This window comes from Phlebotomus papatasi, chromosome 2 (genome assembly GCF_024763615.1).
Source record: "Phlebotomus papatasi isolate M1 chromosome 2, Ppap_2.1, whole genome shotgun sequence".
Classification (NCBI taxonomy): Eukaryota; Metazoa; Arthropoda; class Insecta; order Diptera; family Psychodidae; genus Phlebotomus; species Phlebotomus papatasi.
This window is the reverse complement of record NC_077223.1, coordinates 91004665-91018663: the sequence shown is the minus strand read 5'-3', so window position 1 is coordinate 91018663 and position 13999 is coordinate 91004665. Positions and strand designations below refer to the sequence as shown.

General features: G+C 31.8%; 1 protein-coding gene across 4 annotated transcripts in view; it reads left to right on the top strand.

Moving 5' to 3' along the window:
- The window catches only part of LOC129802374 (ecdysone-induced protein 74EF), a 337693-nt gene that overhangs the window by 92359 nt on the left and 231335 nt on the right, over positions 1–13999 (top strand). For all 4 annotated transcript variants that reach the window (XM_055848136.1, XM_055848135.1, XM_055848134.1 and 1 more), the window contains exon 3: positions 7555–7670. The gene's annotated coding sequence lies outside the window, so the exon portion shown is untranslated. The remainder of the gene's footprint in view (positions 1–7554; positions 7671–13999) is intronic.

Genomic DNA, 13999 nt, shown 5'->3' with positions numbered 1-13999 from the left:
AATTACCATCCGGAATGGAAAATCTCGTGGGAATTCCCGTGGGAATTCCGTCTGTTTACACGGATAAGAATTCTCAATTTATCATATGACATTGTCATATTGTTAGAGAATCTCCCTACTGAATAGATCTAACAAAAACTTTTTTATTTTTCCGGGTCTTTTAAGTAATTATGCTTTATAGCCTTTACATACTAGGAGATATTTCTTCAAAAAATGCTTTTCTAAAGAAAATTTCCCCTATTCTGCAGAAACGTCAGAATTTAAAAAAAAGCAATTTTTGAAGAAAATTGCTTCTAGTGTATAGACACCGTAGACACCATTAAAGGTAAAAACGAAAAAATCTATTAAGAATAAAAGGAATTTCTTTGTTTTTTCGGTTTTTCTCAAATTAACTTACTTACATTTAGTTTGCATCTAGGCTGATCTTTTTTTATTTTTTTTTAATTTATATTGCTGAAGTTCTAAAATGTTTATTTATAAAATGCTGCATAATTTTTATTTAAATTATATTTTATTCTTATAATTTCTTTTTTTTTAGTTTCTGTTCAAGATTTATTGATTTGACACTTTCAAATTAGGAGCAAAAATTTAGAACAATCCGGAAAACAAAAATCTTATTTTTTTAAATAGAAGTCTTTCATCTTATACCTTTGGTATTTAGTTTTAAAGATTAATCCAGGATTAATAGTTTGCTTGGCTTTATTCTCAATACCTTACAGTGACAGCTGTCAAATGTGACAGTTTTAATTTTCTTTTTAATAAAATCCAGTAAAATTTAATTCCCTTCTGCGGTTCTCAGTATTTTTCTAACTATTTTTTTTCTAGTGAAAAAGGAATTGCAATATTATAATATTCCTTTTTAGTGCTTTTGGTCCTTCTTCTGACTAGGATTTGGCAGTTATTAATTTGACAGTTGTAGTCGATATTCTAAATTTGGGAAAAAAATATAAACACGTGTTGTCTTACTCACCTGAAATTCCCGTCTGAGGCTTACAAGGGCCAGACTCCCGACCATTGCCTCAAGACTCACCGTCTCTGACTGACAAGTGAATTACTGAGTTCACCTCAGGAGGCGCTGCTGTCGGTCGGGTGCCAACCAACTCAAGCGGGAAATTCAAAATCAAACGGCATCAGTCTCAACGACAACACACGTAACCTAAGGGCTTAACCAGAATTTCGAGTTTAAAATAAATAATTTATTATACTTACGATTAATATAGGGGAGTCCGAGGTAGAATTAGCCACCAAGTGAAAGTTTTCATTGCGTATAATTTGTTCAAAAAATGTTTATATGAGGCTGATAAATATTTCAATTAATAGTAAGGGAAGTATATATTTAGAGATAAGAGTGGTTTCCTCAATATTCCTTCGCAGGCAAACTATAAGATACCACTATCTAATCCTATACGTGGCTAATTCTGCCCCGGTCTCCCCTACTGCTGTTTCTAAAGCTCTCTACACATTGGAAGAAATTTTCGTCAAAAACTGTATTTTTGACAGAATTTTGACATGTCCACTTAAGGCGTCTATACATTGGGAGCAATTTTCGTCAAAAATTGCGTTTTTGACAGAAATTTGACATTTCCCCCTACAACGCTGCAGGGAATTTTCTTCAAAAAAGCAACTTTTGACAAAAATTGCTCCCAATGTGTAGTGTATAGAAGCCTTAAATATTTTCAATTGATCGTAATTTGAAATCCAAAAAGAATGACAGCGACTGTCAAGTTGACAGGTGGCAAATTTCGGTTTTGATTGTCCCATCTATCTTTTATACGTCAACCGTTCTTTTTGTGAAATTTTATTTCTATAGATACTGATTTAGGAAATTGCTTTTTTATTGATTCGTTAGTTAGTCTTTCGTATGCAAATAATACGCAAATATTGCAGAAATGAATTAAAAAGTCCATAAATCACTGCAATATCTGGAGAAACTCTGCCAAAGTTGGTCATCACTTTTATTTTCATCTCGATGATCTGTGATCGGCCTCTTTGTCTGGAAAATTGAACGAAAAAAAATCCACAGCACGAGTCATCGTTTCGCATTGGTTATTTTTGGCCATTGATTGCGTTAACCGAAATCGCTAATTTGGGCAAATTGTCTTCACTCTATTTTTGGCCATGTAAGCGATTTAGCGAACTTCCTCCAGCACACCTGTTTCCAATTGTTGTTTGTGCCAAAAATCTTCAAGACCTTCCATCCATTCTGAGTTTGATGGAAAATCGATTTTTCACGCTTTTGTTCTGCTTTTCCTTTGACTTGAAGCCAGTGAAATTTCCATTTTGAGGGGAATTTAAAAAATAAACTGAGTGAAAAATCCTCATACCACAAACATTGCCATAAATTTCACTTTTATTTGGTCTCTCGCGTGGAGATCAAACTCTTAAAATTCCTCAAGATCACCATATGGATGCTTTTTTGTTGACTTTTGCTGCATGCTCGATGACATCAATCATCGGCACAATTGCCATCTCGAAAGGTGGTCGAATGTAAATTTTCTTGTCGCTACAAATCTTCATCAAAAATTGTTGCACTTATTTTCACTCTCTTGGACGATCAAAATGAACTCTGGCATGTTCTTCGAGTGCAACAATAAATGTGATCTTAGATAAATTGGAAGCAGAGTGAGAGTATGAGGGAAAAGATGGATAGGAGCTCTTTTGCGGGTTTGAAAATGCAAAAAGCTGCAGAAGAACTTTCACGTAATAAAAGCAAACAACAAATAGCACCAACAATTTGTTTGACACTCAACATTTAAACATTAACTATTTGCATTTTCACTTGTTTCAAGTTTTTTTCACTGGATGGAACAGTTTATTTACCTCTTGGGGTTCCTCATAAAATTTGCAAGCTAGTTTTGGAGAGCATTGTCTTCTTAAATTGCATTATTTTTTAGAATTTATCTTATATATCTGACATAGCTATGGATTTAACTAGAATTGTGAGGTTAGGCTGAACATAACCTTAAAAAAATCTGAGATTAAGAAGCTATTATTTTCCCAAAAATTGAACCATATGTTTGAAATAATTCAAGAAATCACCTAAGACTTCTCTTTTGTGCCAGAAGTCATTGGATTCTAACCTTATAATGTTTTAAAAAATTCAAAATTTTATTTAAATTTAGTTGTTTTTCATTTTTGTTCCTGTAGAAATTTTTCCGTAATGCAATAACCAAAGTTTTATAGAAGATAAAAGTTTTGTGCTTGACGCTGAGCTCATTGTCTTAAACATAACCATAAAAATGCAATATTATTTCATTAAATTAAACAATAATAATAATGTAGGCGATATTTCTTTTTAATTAAGTCTATCAATCACTGGAACTTCCAAATACAGTCCTACATTGTCAAATTCGCTTATAACCTTAAAAGAATTTTGAACATAACCTCAAAAGTTCAGTTTGATCTTTGTTCCTGGTTTAAATAAACGTTAGATTTTGTTTTTAAGAAACATAAATAATTTTTTTATTATTTTTTTATTTTATATTAATGCTTGGTCGATTTTGAAGAGCATCCAACCTCAAATAACATTTGACATTTGACATAACCTCAAAAAATTTAGATCAAATAACATTTCATTTATTTGTTTTAAGTTATATTTTACTTTTTTTGAATCTGAAGTGGCTTTAATTGGATTTTAGAATTCTCTGAGATATATTGACTATAATTATCGCAGTGTTAAGAACATAACATAACCTCAGAATTTCAAATGACGCTTTCTTATTTTATTGTTGTTATATTGCTCGAATTGCTAGCCTTATCAGTTTCCAAAATCAATTTTAAATTTCATTTTGTAAGTGCAGTAGATTTTCCAAAACTTCTCCAACATAACCTAAAATATACAAATAATTAACCTATATTTTACTCATTTCAAGTTCTTATTTCATCAAAACTAAATTCAACAATGCCTTGTTATAGATCTACAAATGTTAAGAACCTCGGTCAAAAACATTTCGATTTAAATCTGTTATTAATGAAGTTTTTTTTTAAGATAACCTTAAAAGTATAATTAAGGCAGATTTAACATTCTAACTGTATAACTAACTAAATTCAAAATTATTTTTCACATTAATTGTTTCTATGCATTATTTTACATTAAAAATCAATTGATTTGATAGAATTCCACTAATTTATTGATATAAACTATTACTTGGTCCATGAAAACACAATTAAATATACTAAAATAGCATAAAGTGGTTGCTCAAAGTTATTTAAATTTAGTAATAAATTTGTAAAAAGTAAAGCTTCAGAATTGAAAGTATTTTATCTCATTAAAACACTTTAAAAAGCAAAAGGATGGCTTTAATTAACTGAACATTAGCTCACGTACAAATTAGATTAATTTCACTTTCTTAATTATTGCTCATTAAAAGCACCTTTAACTGCATTAGTTTAGCTGATGTATTCTGCACATAACAATTTGCATTCGATAATAATTTTATATAATGTTATCTAAGCTACTTTTAATGTGCTGAGGATCTTTAAAAAGTCTTCAATGTGACTAAAAAAAAATTAAATGAGCTTATATTATGTTCTAGAAGTCATTATGTTATTCTTTTGCAATTAAATTAAAGTTGTTTTAATCATTGTAAAATTATTTAACCATTAGCGTTATTAAGAAAGATTTAGCTACGGTAAAATAATTAAAATTTGTTTTTAAACATAACCTCAAAGTTTCAAATGAAACGATTTAAATACCTTTTGATTTCTAAATTTTATATTTTAGTAACATCACACTCGATTTAAAAAGATCATCGAACTTATAAGTTATTTATAAACTTTGGTTTTGGCAAAATAGATTTGAAGGCGTTTGAACCTTAATAGTGTGAACCTTAAAATTGCATGAAATCTTTAATATACCTATACAAAGTTTTGTTAAGCGGACAGATGGATTTTGTAAAAATTCTGTCAAAAGGATATTATTTATTAATTTGACAAAACTTTTTCTTAAATTTTAAAGGGTAAAACATCTTTTTGGCAAATTTTCACAAGTTACAGTTAGCCACCGAAATTACAAAACTTTTTTATACAGAACAACATCCTTTTGACAAACTTTTCTTGTTAATTCATCAAAACTTTTATTTTACACATTTTAGAGTAGTGTAATTACATATTGTTGCAATTTGATACGTAATTTTCCGCAAGAAAGCAATATTTCGCTTTTGGGCTATAATTCTGGCGAACAATGCATATACAATTGCAACCATAAAAGGGTGCAATAGTTCACTTTGAAGTCAAGTTGAGCTTTAGAGGGTTTCGAGTAGACTTTCGAGATCTACCCTGGTTTGTCCGTGGACGGTCTTCTAAAAGATCCACCCCGATCCGTCCGAGGATGATTTAGTGGGACAGAACCCCTTATCCCCGGAATGTAAAGCGGCGTATTTGGCCCCGGGATTTATAGATAAATTGAGTGGAAGTATAATAGTGAAGCAGGGACCCATCAAGCCTAATAAAAAGTGAAGCTATTTTTCACTTTCCCTTGTAAAAATTTTGCAGATATTACACCGCGACTTAGACAAATTTGCTCGTAGTTTTTGTATTATTTCGGCGAACATTATGAAATGTGTATTTTTAGATAGCTTTTAATGTACAATTTCCAAATATGTTAGACTGATAGGGGAAATGCTCATAATTTTGTCCAGTTTCTTATTTTGGACACTTTGAGGATAACATTGGACACTAAAAATAAATTGATTAAAATGATGGATTTTTATTCCAATATTTGATGAATAATGAATTCTATCTAAATATTTGTTCTTTTTGGAAGATTTTGACACTAAATACGTTAAATTTTGAATATGATTTGAGTTGAAATTGCTTTGTTGAAAATTCAGTGTGAGCAATTGCTTACGAGAAATATGACAGAACTTCGTGGCTTACTTCAGTCTTATTTAGTTTTGGTGAAGTACTAACAAAGTTTGTTCGCTGTTTTTGAGTGATATTATTGAATATTCATTGAATATTGTGTTGATTCACGTTACTGATGATTTGTACATTTGACCTAAAGTGAGATTTGCCTTGTGAATTATATTTTTCGTGTGAAAAATGGGAAATTTTTTAAGACATTCACCAGTGAGGTGATGATTCTTATTTTGGACAGGTGTTTTTCTCACGAAATTTCGTGAAGTTTTAGCTTTTGTGATGACTAGGTTGGACAAATGCCTGGAGAAACAAAGGAGCATCATCTCTACGAAAGAGATGTAGCGAGAAATGCCTTGAAAGGCTCCCGGAAAGATCAGGGAATGAGCGAATCCGCACGTACTTGGAGTATCGAAGTCAACTCACTTTAATGAATGATATGGAAAGTTTCCGGGCTTCTGTGACATTCTACGTTTCCCTTACATGAACAGGAAGAGGACTTGGTAAGATTGGTTCATCAAATGAAGAACAATGGGCATCCTATTGAGGCGGATTATCTGTCCAAATTTACAGTCAAGTTGTAAAAATTAATAACCAAGTTGTCCAAAATAAGAGTCAAATTCACCTCTACATATCAATTCATTTTTAAACGTATTAAAACTAATTTTAGTAAAAATGAGATGATAAATAGCTTGCCAAGTTTCTAAACAATCCTTCTAAAAAGAGAGTAACAAAAAAAGTCAATTAGTATTGAAAATATCGCACTTCAAACTTAGGATATCGATGCTTATATGCAGACTGTCCAAAATTATGAGCACTTCCCCTAAGTGAATTCTCTTTAGGAAAAAACTTGCCAATAGTCTTCAGTGCCTCTATGCAAAAACGTATGGAAAAATGTAATGTCGAGAGGCCCATGAGTGAAGTAAATAAAAGTCAACAAGAGGAATTCTATTGATTTTTTCCGGATCTTGGAACTCATCTTGCCGTCGCAAGGGTTTAAAAACTTCTACTCTACCCACAGAATCATATCAATATTTTAAAATTGCCTACATAAATACACAGGAAAAATAAATGAGCAGTAAAGAGTTAAAACTGGTTAGCAAAATATTAAATATGATGAGCAAAAAACACGAAATGTTCAGTAAATTTTCAATTTGGTTAGTAAAAAGTAAAATGTTGTCAGTAAAAGGTAAAGATATGTCAGTTAAAAGTAAAATTTGGCCAATAAAAAGTTAAAAATGAGCAGTAAAAACAATTTAATATTTTTACTGGTCTATTTTAATTATTTTACTGTTAATTTTTAATTTTTTACTGACCACATTTTAATTCCACTGATCAAGTTTTACGTTTTACTGACCACTTTGTATTTTTTCCTAATCATTTTTTATATTTATTTTTTAATGATCGCTTTTAATAAAATACTGCTCTTTTTAAATTTTGGTACTGCCCTTTTTAAGTTTTTATTGTTATTTTTTTAATTTTTTACAGACCGTTTTTTTATATTTTTACCGATCACTTTGAATATTTTGGTTACCAAATTTTCTTTTTTACTGATCGTTTATTCGAAGTCTTTAAATCCGAGCAATATCAATTTTTAGAACGAACTTTCGAGACACATTTTCCAAACATCCCTGCAAGATTATTTAAATTTTTATTTAATTTAATTTTCTTTAATAAACAATTGTTTTTCTTTTGCAGGATTTTGTGAACTGAGTGCCTTAATGTCACCTTCCTGAGCTCATCCTGCGAGTCCTCAAATGAGTCGAGGACAGGAAAGCTTCTACCCAAATGACGACTCTCGTCGAATATCAAAGGTAAAAGTTTCTTCCATGCACTAGAAATAATTTTTAATAAAAAAAAGTGGTTTTCCCCAAAAATGAAGTCGTATATTAAAATTTCAGATTTCGTAAAATATTAAATACACCTTTTCCCATCTCTTTTGTTTTTATTTTATTCATCAAACATTGGTTATAATGGTCTGTGTGTGTTTTACGAAGAAATTGCAACAATTGGTAGAAATGTTTCACACGAATAACATTTTAAATAATTACACTTGAGAGTGGATGTATTTTCAGCCAAACAAACCAACTGCCATATAAACAGGGTGCTTCCCCCGCAATTTCTTCTTCATTTTTTGTATTTCTTGAGTTGTTTACTCTATTTTACTTTACATAAGCAAAACTGACGAAAAAACGTGTTTACAATTTTTGGTAATCGCAATTATTTGTAACAAAGAGCTCGGACTTTTCAGAAAAAACCGTTGTAGATAAACTTTTTATTAATTTGTCCAAACAATAAATATTGTTTAATCTGTTTGTCTTATCAAAATTGCATTATCTATAACTATTAAAAAGTTGTTTTATTGTATCGATTTGATTTTCTTAGCACTTATTTTGAGCACAAGTTGAGGCATTTATTGCTTTTGCGGTGATACAAAAAGAAATCCTTTTGCTAAAATTGAATACAGGGGATATTTTTTATAAAAAAAACGACGAATATGATAAGGAAAATATTTTAAAATTACTCATTTTCAAAAGTGATTCACGATGTTGTTGTCTTTATTTTAAAATAAATCCATCACAAATTTCTTCAAATGCTTATCAAAGTTATTCTCTTCCGAATTCAACTGATAAGGGAAAATTCAGACATAATAAAATCGTAAAAGGAATTATAAACCAAAATGACCAGTAGAGATTTTTAAATAATTTGAAGATAGAGCCAATCAGAAGCACCTAATTCCAATATGGCGGATATTTTCTTAATTGCCATTGGCTGCTGACTTTCCAAATATTTCAAATTAGTTTTTCAGTTGATTTTTTTCTTCCAAAACACTTGCCTGTCTCACCCTGTGGAATTAAGTGGCGCATAGTACAAGTTTAATGTACTTTCATACATAATAAATAATTTTCCACAACTATTTTTTTTTATGAAATCAATATGTGCGAGACGGCGAAGTGGAGGAAAAAATAGGAAGTAATTAAAATGGAGCTGAATAGAGGAAAATCAAGGTAATTACTTGTACTTACAAGTGAATTGAGCTCGAAAGCGAAATCGAAAAGCTACCAAAGCGTGCAGAATTTCCCTCTTTGGATGGCTTCCACCCCACCAAAAACCAAAATAAAATAAGACTTTAAGCGCCCAAAGAGATCTTCCCATGGTGAATGAGAGCGCGGGACTTTTGATTTCGTGCACAATTATTTCGAAGTGGCTTCCTCACGAAAGATGGACCATCGGTATGCCCTCTTGGAGACACATCTCACCGCTGAGATGAACTTTTTGAGACAATTGCAAGCAAAAAGGGGGATTTATCTAAAGCATATCAAAATAAATTTCGAATTTTCGGAATCGAAAATCGGATTCGAAAACCGAGAGATAAACAGAAAACAATCAAGTTCATAAATCCTCTCTTTTAGTAATAACCTCAGGGACCTCTCGACATTTCATTTCTCCATACGTTTTTGCATAGAGGCACTGAAGACTATTGACAAGTTTTTTCCTAAGGAGAATTGACTTATCAGTCTGATATATTTCGAAATCTTGTATTAAAAACCATCTAAAAATACATATTTCATAATGTTTGCCGAAATAACACAAGAACTACGAGCAAATTTGTTTAAGTCGCGGTGCAATATCTGCAAAATTTTTACAAGGAGAAGTGAAAAATAGCTTCACTTTTTATTAGGCTTAATAGGCCCCTGAATAACCTTCCCGATTTGAGAGCTCTCTCCGGCTGAGATTCTCTCTGTACCGATTCGAAGGTTATATCAGAGAGAACTTACCCTAAAAACCCGTTGGAAATTCGAAAGTTTAATCCGACGAGTTACACAAATGTGAGCTAATTTCATGAAAAGGACATTTATTTTAACAAAATTGCGATTGAAACGTTCTGCCATCCTGAAATTCCATAAAACTGCAGAAAAATTCACTTTCTGCAGCAACTGTTTACACAATGTAATTGACGTTGTTGAGATTGTTAACGAATGAAGTGTCAAGAATGACGAAAATCGAAATTAAGGCACTTTATGCTTTCGCTATATTTTCGAATAGGTGTAGCTTAGCTTTGCTGTGGACTTGTGGATTTGTTTCTTCGAAAGGTTATTACTGAACGGAGCTCGATTTTTCATTTTAAAATTCACGAAAGGTTATAAAAATTTATGAAATACTACATCACGAAGATATCAAAAGAGTTATTTAGCGGTTTTGAAGATATTTACTAATGGGATCGTAAAATTTATAAGCCTCGTTATTTTAAGTTCTTGTTTGGCACTTGAAATATTTCGAAATATGAACAGGAAATGCATCTGTTACTATGAAGACTAGGGCAAGTTAGGGTAATTTGGAATCATGTCTATTTTAGAATTTTAAGATTTTCTCTTCAGATGGTCAAAGAGAAAAAAATCACAAAGAAGTACAAGAATTTTGCATTCAAGAGCAGGGGAAAGTGCTCATGCTTTACACGGTCCCAAGCTTTACAATGACTAAATTTTTCCTAGGTTTTTCAATAAATGTGACTCATCGCACCCATATTTTAAAACCTAGGGGAAAGTGTCTCGTTTTTAAAATATATTGCAGAGTCGCATATATTCAGAAATATCGGAAAAAATAGTCATTATAAAGCTTGAGACCGTGCAAAGCATGGGCACTTTTCCCTAGTTCTTCGTTGTTTTTTTCTTTTGCCATCTAAAACTGTTAGAAAATCTCATAGTTCCAAAATAGGCATCATTCCAAATTACCCCATCTTATCCTAAGCATTAAGTAACAATATAATTTCTTCGGCTTTCGCAACCGATCTTCGAACATCCTTTTTATTGGGAAAACTCCTGCTGTAAACGTTTAGAAGGGTTCCACAATTTTGCTCAAAAAATCTTTTTAAATTACTGTCTCACACAGAGTAAGGCTTAATATCCAGCTTTAGGCATTATTCAAAACCTGAACGCTAAGATTTGAACGATAGAACTTAATTCAGGACTCAATTGTTCCACAAAGATTAATGGCGGGCGAATGAGATTGCCTGTGCCACCTCCTATTTTTATGGCTCGGGCACACCTTTTAGATCAAGAAAATTTCATGAAGTCGAATTTCGGATCCCTTTCTTTCTCACATGTTTTACATAATGTCTATCTCATTCTCTCTCACTCTTCTTCTTCTCTTAAACATCACTCCAAATTCAATTTAGCTCAATCGAATTTGGTATGCGAAAAAATGAGATAGTCATATGTAAAACACGTGAGAAAGAATGGGTTTCGAATTTCGACTTCATGAAATTTTCCTGATCTAAAAGGTGTGCCGGAGCCATTACTTTCGAATTTTGAACATACGATAGAAGTTACAGGTGCCTGTAATATGCTTTATATAACCAGAGTTAATGATTCAGCACTTTAGAAAAGAAAAATTCATCATGTAAAAGTTTCCAGAAGGAAATACTAAATATTGTTGATTTTACTATATGAATGATAAAATTTACTATCTGTTTAATAGGATTGTCGTTTTTTATTCCAATCCATAATTTTATGGTGGAATTAATAATTTTTAAAAATGAAATCTTTGCAATTATGAACCTGCGGAATCGTTAATGTCATCTCTTTTAAAAATAATTTTCTGATATAGCTCATTTTGTTATCGACATAGTAAATTTCCATATATTTTTTCTATAGGACTTTATAGAATATAATTAATATCATGGGCTTTAATAATAAGAATCTATCTTCAAGTCAAATTCCGAAGACTCTTAAATTTCTCATCTTTAAAAAAAAAAATTATTAGAAAATTAAAAAAAGACTAATTTACAAAAGATAAATCCCCCTTGGTAGCATTGTTCCCACCCGCCGCTTCTGCCTGCAAGAGAGTGCATTGATCTGTCAGCTGCACCAGCAAAACTACCAACTTGCTTCCTCGTCTCTTGGCGTCCGCCGCGGCCGCCACTTTCACTGGTGCGCCGCGGAGAAAGTTGTCTAATCCAGTGTCATGTCGATGCCGCCGGTTAGACGCTTGGGAATGCTGTGCGATAGGAACGATTGAAAGCGTTCGTTGGCACGATGCGATCCCCAGAAAAATGCATCATCTTCTCACCAATTCACAGAGTCGCCAAAATCGTGTGCGCCCCTTTCACTTCAAGCCACCTCCCGGCCTCTGAGCCATAATTCACAGGCCAATCGATTGGCATTAAAATCATCTTCGGCAAATAACCAAATTTCCAAGCAGCATGTGTTTGCCTACATTTGAATAAATCAGCGGAATTCACGCGACACTGACCCCTGTCGAATAACTCTTTTAGAGCAGGATTTACGAAATGATTTAGACGATTTAGAGAAAGATTTTCAGTCTATGTAAGTCTCAGAGAAATCTCTGATTGAAAATTTCTTGATATAGACTTGTAACGGTCAATTAAGATTCCTTTGTCGCCATTTTGATTTTAATCAATCCTTTTTCCGGGAAAAAAGGTCGTATCTCTGATTTTAATTTTATGATCCTGATTATCTTGTTCACAAGCTGAAAGGTCTTTGATTTTTCTACTTAAAATATATGGGTTTTAATTCATCTGTTTTAAAAAGTGATTTAGATTTACTACTTTAAGTAAGGGTTACCCTCACCCTTGACACCCTCCTGTTCGTAAGCTTTTCTTTGCTTCTATAACTTAAGGATGGGCTTTACCGATTCAATCTACCATGTCAGATCTATGGAGAATCGTTCTTAAACATTAGAACTAAACAAAAGATCACGAACAAGAGAATGTCAAAGTCACTCGCAGGGGATAAACCCGCAATTACGGTACATTTTCATTAAACTTGAAAGTAAAGTACTAGAATATTTATCTTAATTTGAGCTTTAACGATTTAAATTAGACACCTTTTTTATTTTTCGACTTTTTAGCGCAAAAACGGACAATTTCTCATTTTACAATAACCTGATTTTAATCATTTTGACTTTAAAATAAAAGTCATTGATTTAACTGAAACTTTTTGGAAAAACTAATTTTGATAATACGGATTTTTCGAAAAAATAAAAATGCAACTTGACTTTGACTTGCGTGTGTACCATTACCTTATATAACCTCGTTGGTACATCCAAAATTTAGATGTAAAATCTTCAAAATCGTATTGAATGTTCCATGTTCGTTTCAATAATCCTTCAGACTGAACGCCATTTTCATTTTTGTTCTTTTTACATATTACAAAAAAAGAATTTCTGAGGTCTTTACCGTCCCATTTTTATCATTTTGACCTTAAAAGAAAGGTCTTTGATTTCCCTACAATTTATTTTAAATAACCAAATGTGTATAAAAATTCCGAATGAAACTACTGCAAAAAGAGACATGCAGCGTGAAACGTTTAATAAACATAAATTTTTGCTAAGTAAATCTATATATACTAAATTTTTTCATGATTTTAATTTTAAAAGGCTAAGGTTTCTAACCGTGCTATCACACTAGGATTTTTTCAATTTGTAAATTCAATTGAATTTTCGGATGAATTATTCCTATGCGTTATTTTGCATTAAAAATCATTTGACTTAATAGATTTTCGCTTATTTATTGATATAAACTAATACTTGGCTCACCAAAACATGTTTAAATATGCTAAAATAGCATAAATGTGGTTGCTCAAATTAATTTCAACTCAGCAAATTAAAATGTTAAAATTGCTCAATTATTCCAATTTTATTGGACTTAGGCGATATAGGCACCCTCATTTTCGTTGTTTCTTTCTGCAAATGAGGTCCAACTATGTGAAGTAGTTCCTCAAATTCTTCAGTAACCATACGAAGAAAATTGTTGTGTCCAAAAAAATCACCAGTTGCGGTATCATCATACATTTTTTCAATGAATCCGTGGGCAGATCTCGCTTGGATCCATTTTCTGGCCCACAGTATCTTCCTTTTACCTTGAGACACATTTTTATTGAACATGTATCCTACATAAAGTAGGAAAATTTCTTCCTCATCACTGGACTCATTCATTTTTCGAATAATGTAACAAAATCACAAATGACAATCTGCGCGGCTTTTTTGAATTCAGCAAATTTCTCGCAAAAATGTGTCCTGGCTATGAAAAATCTCAAGTGGTTCTAGCAATTTTAATGCTCAATTTGCTGAATTCAATTTAAAATTAAAATGTGAAAAAATCCTAGTGTGATAGTACCGTAAG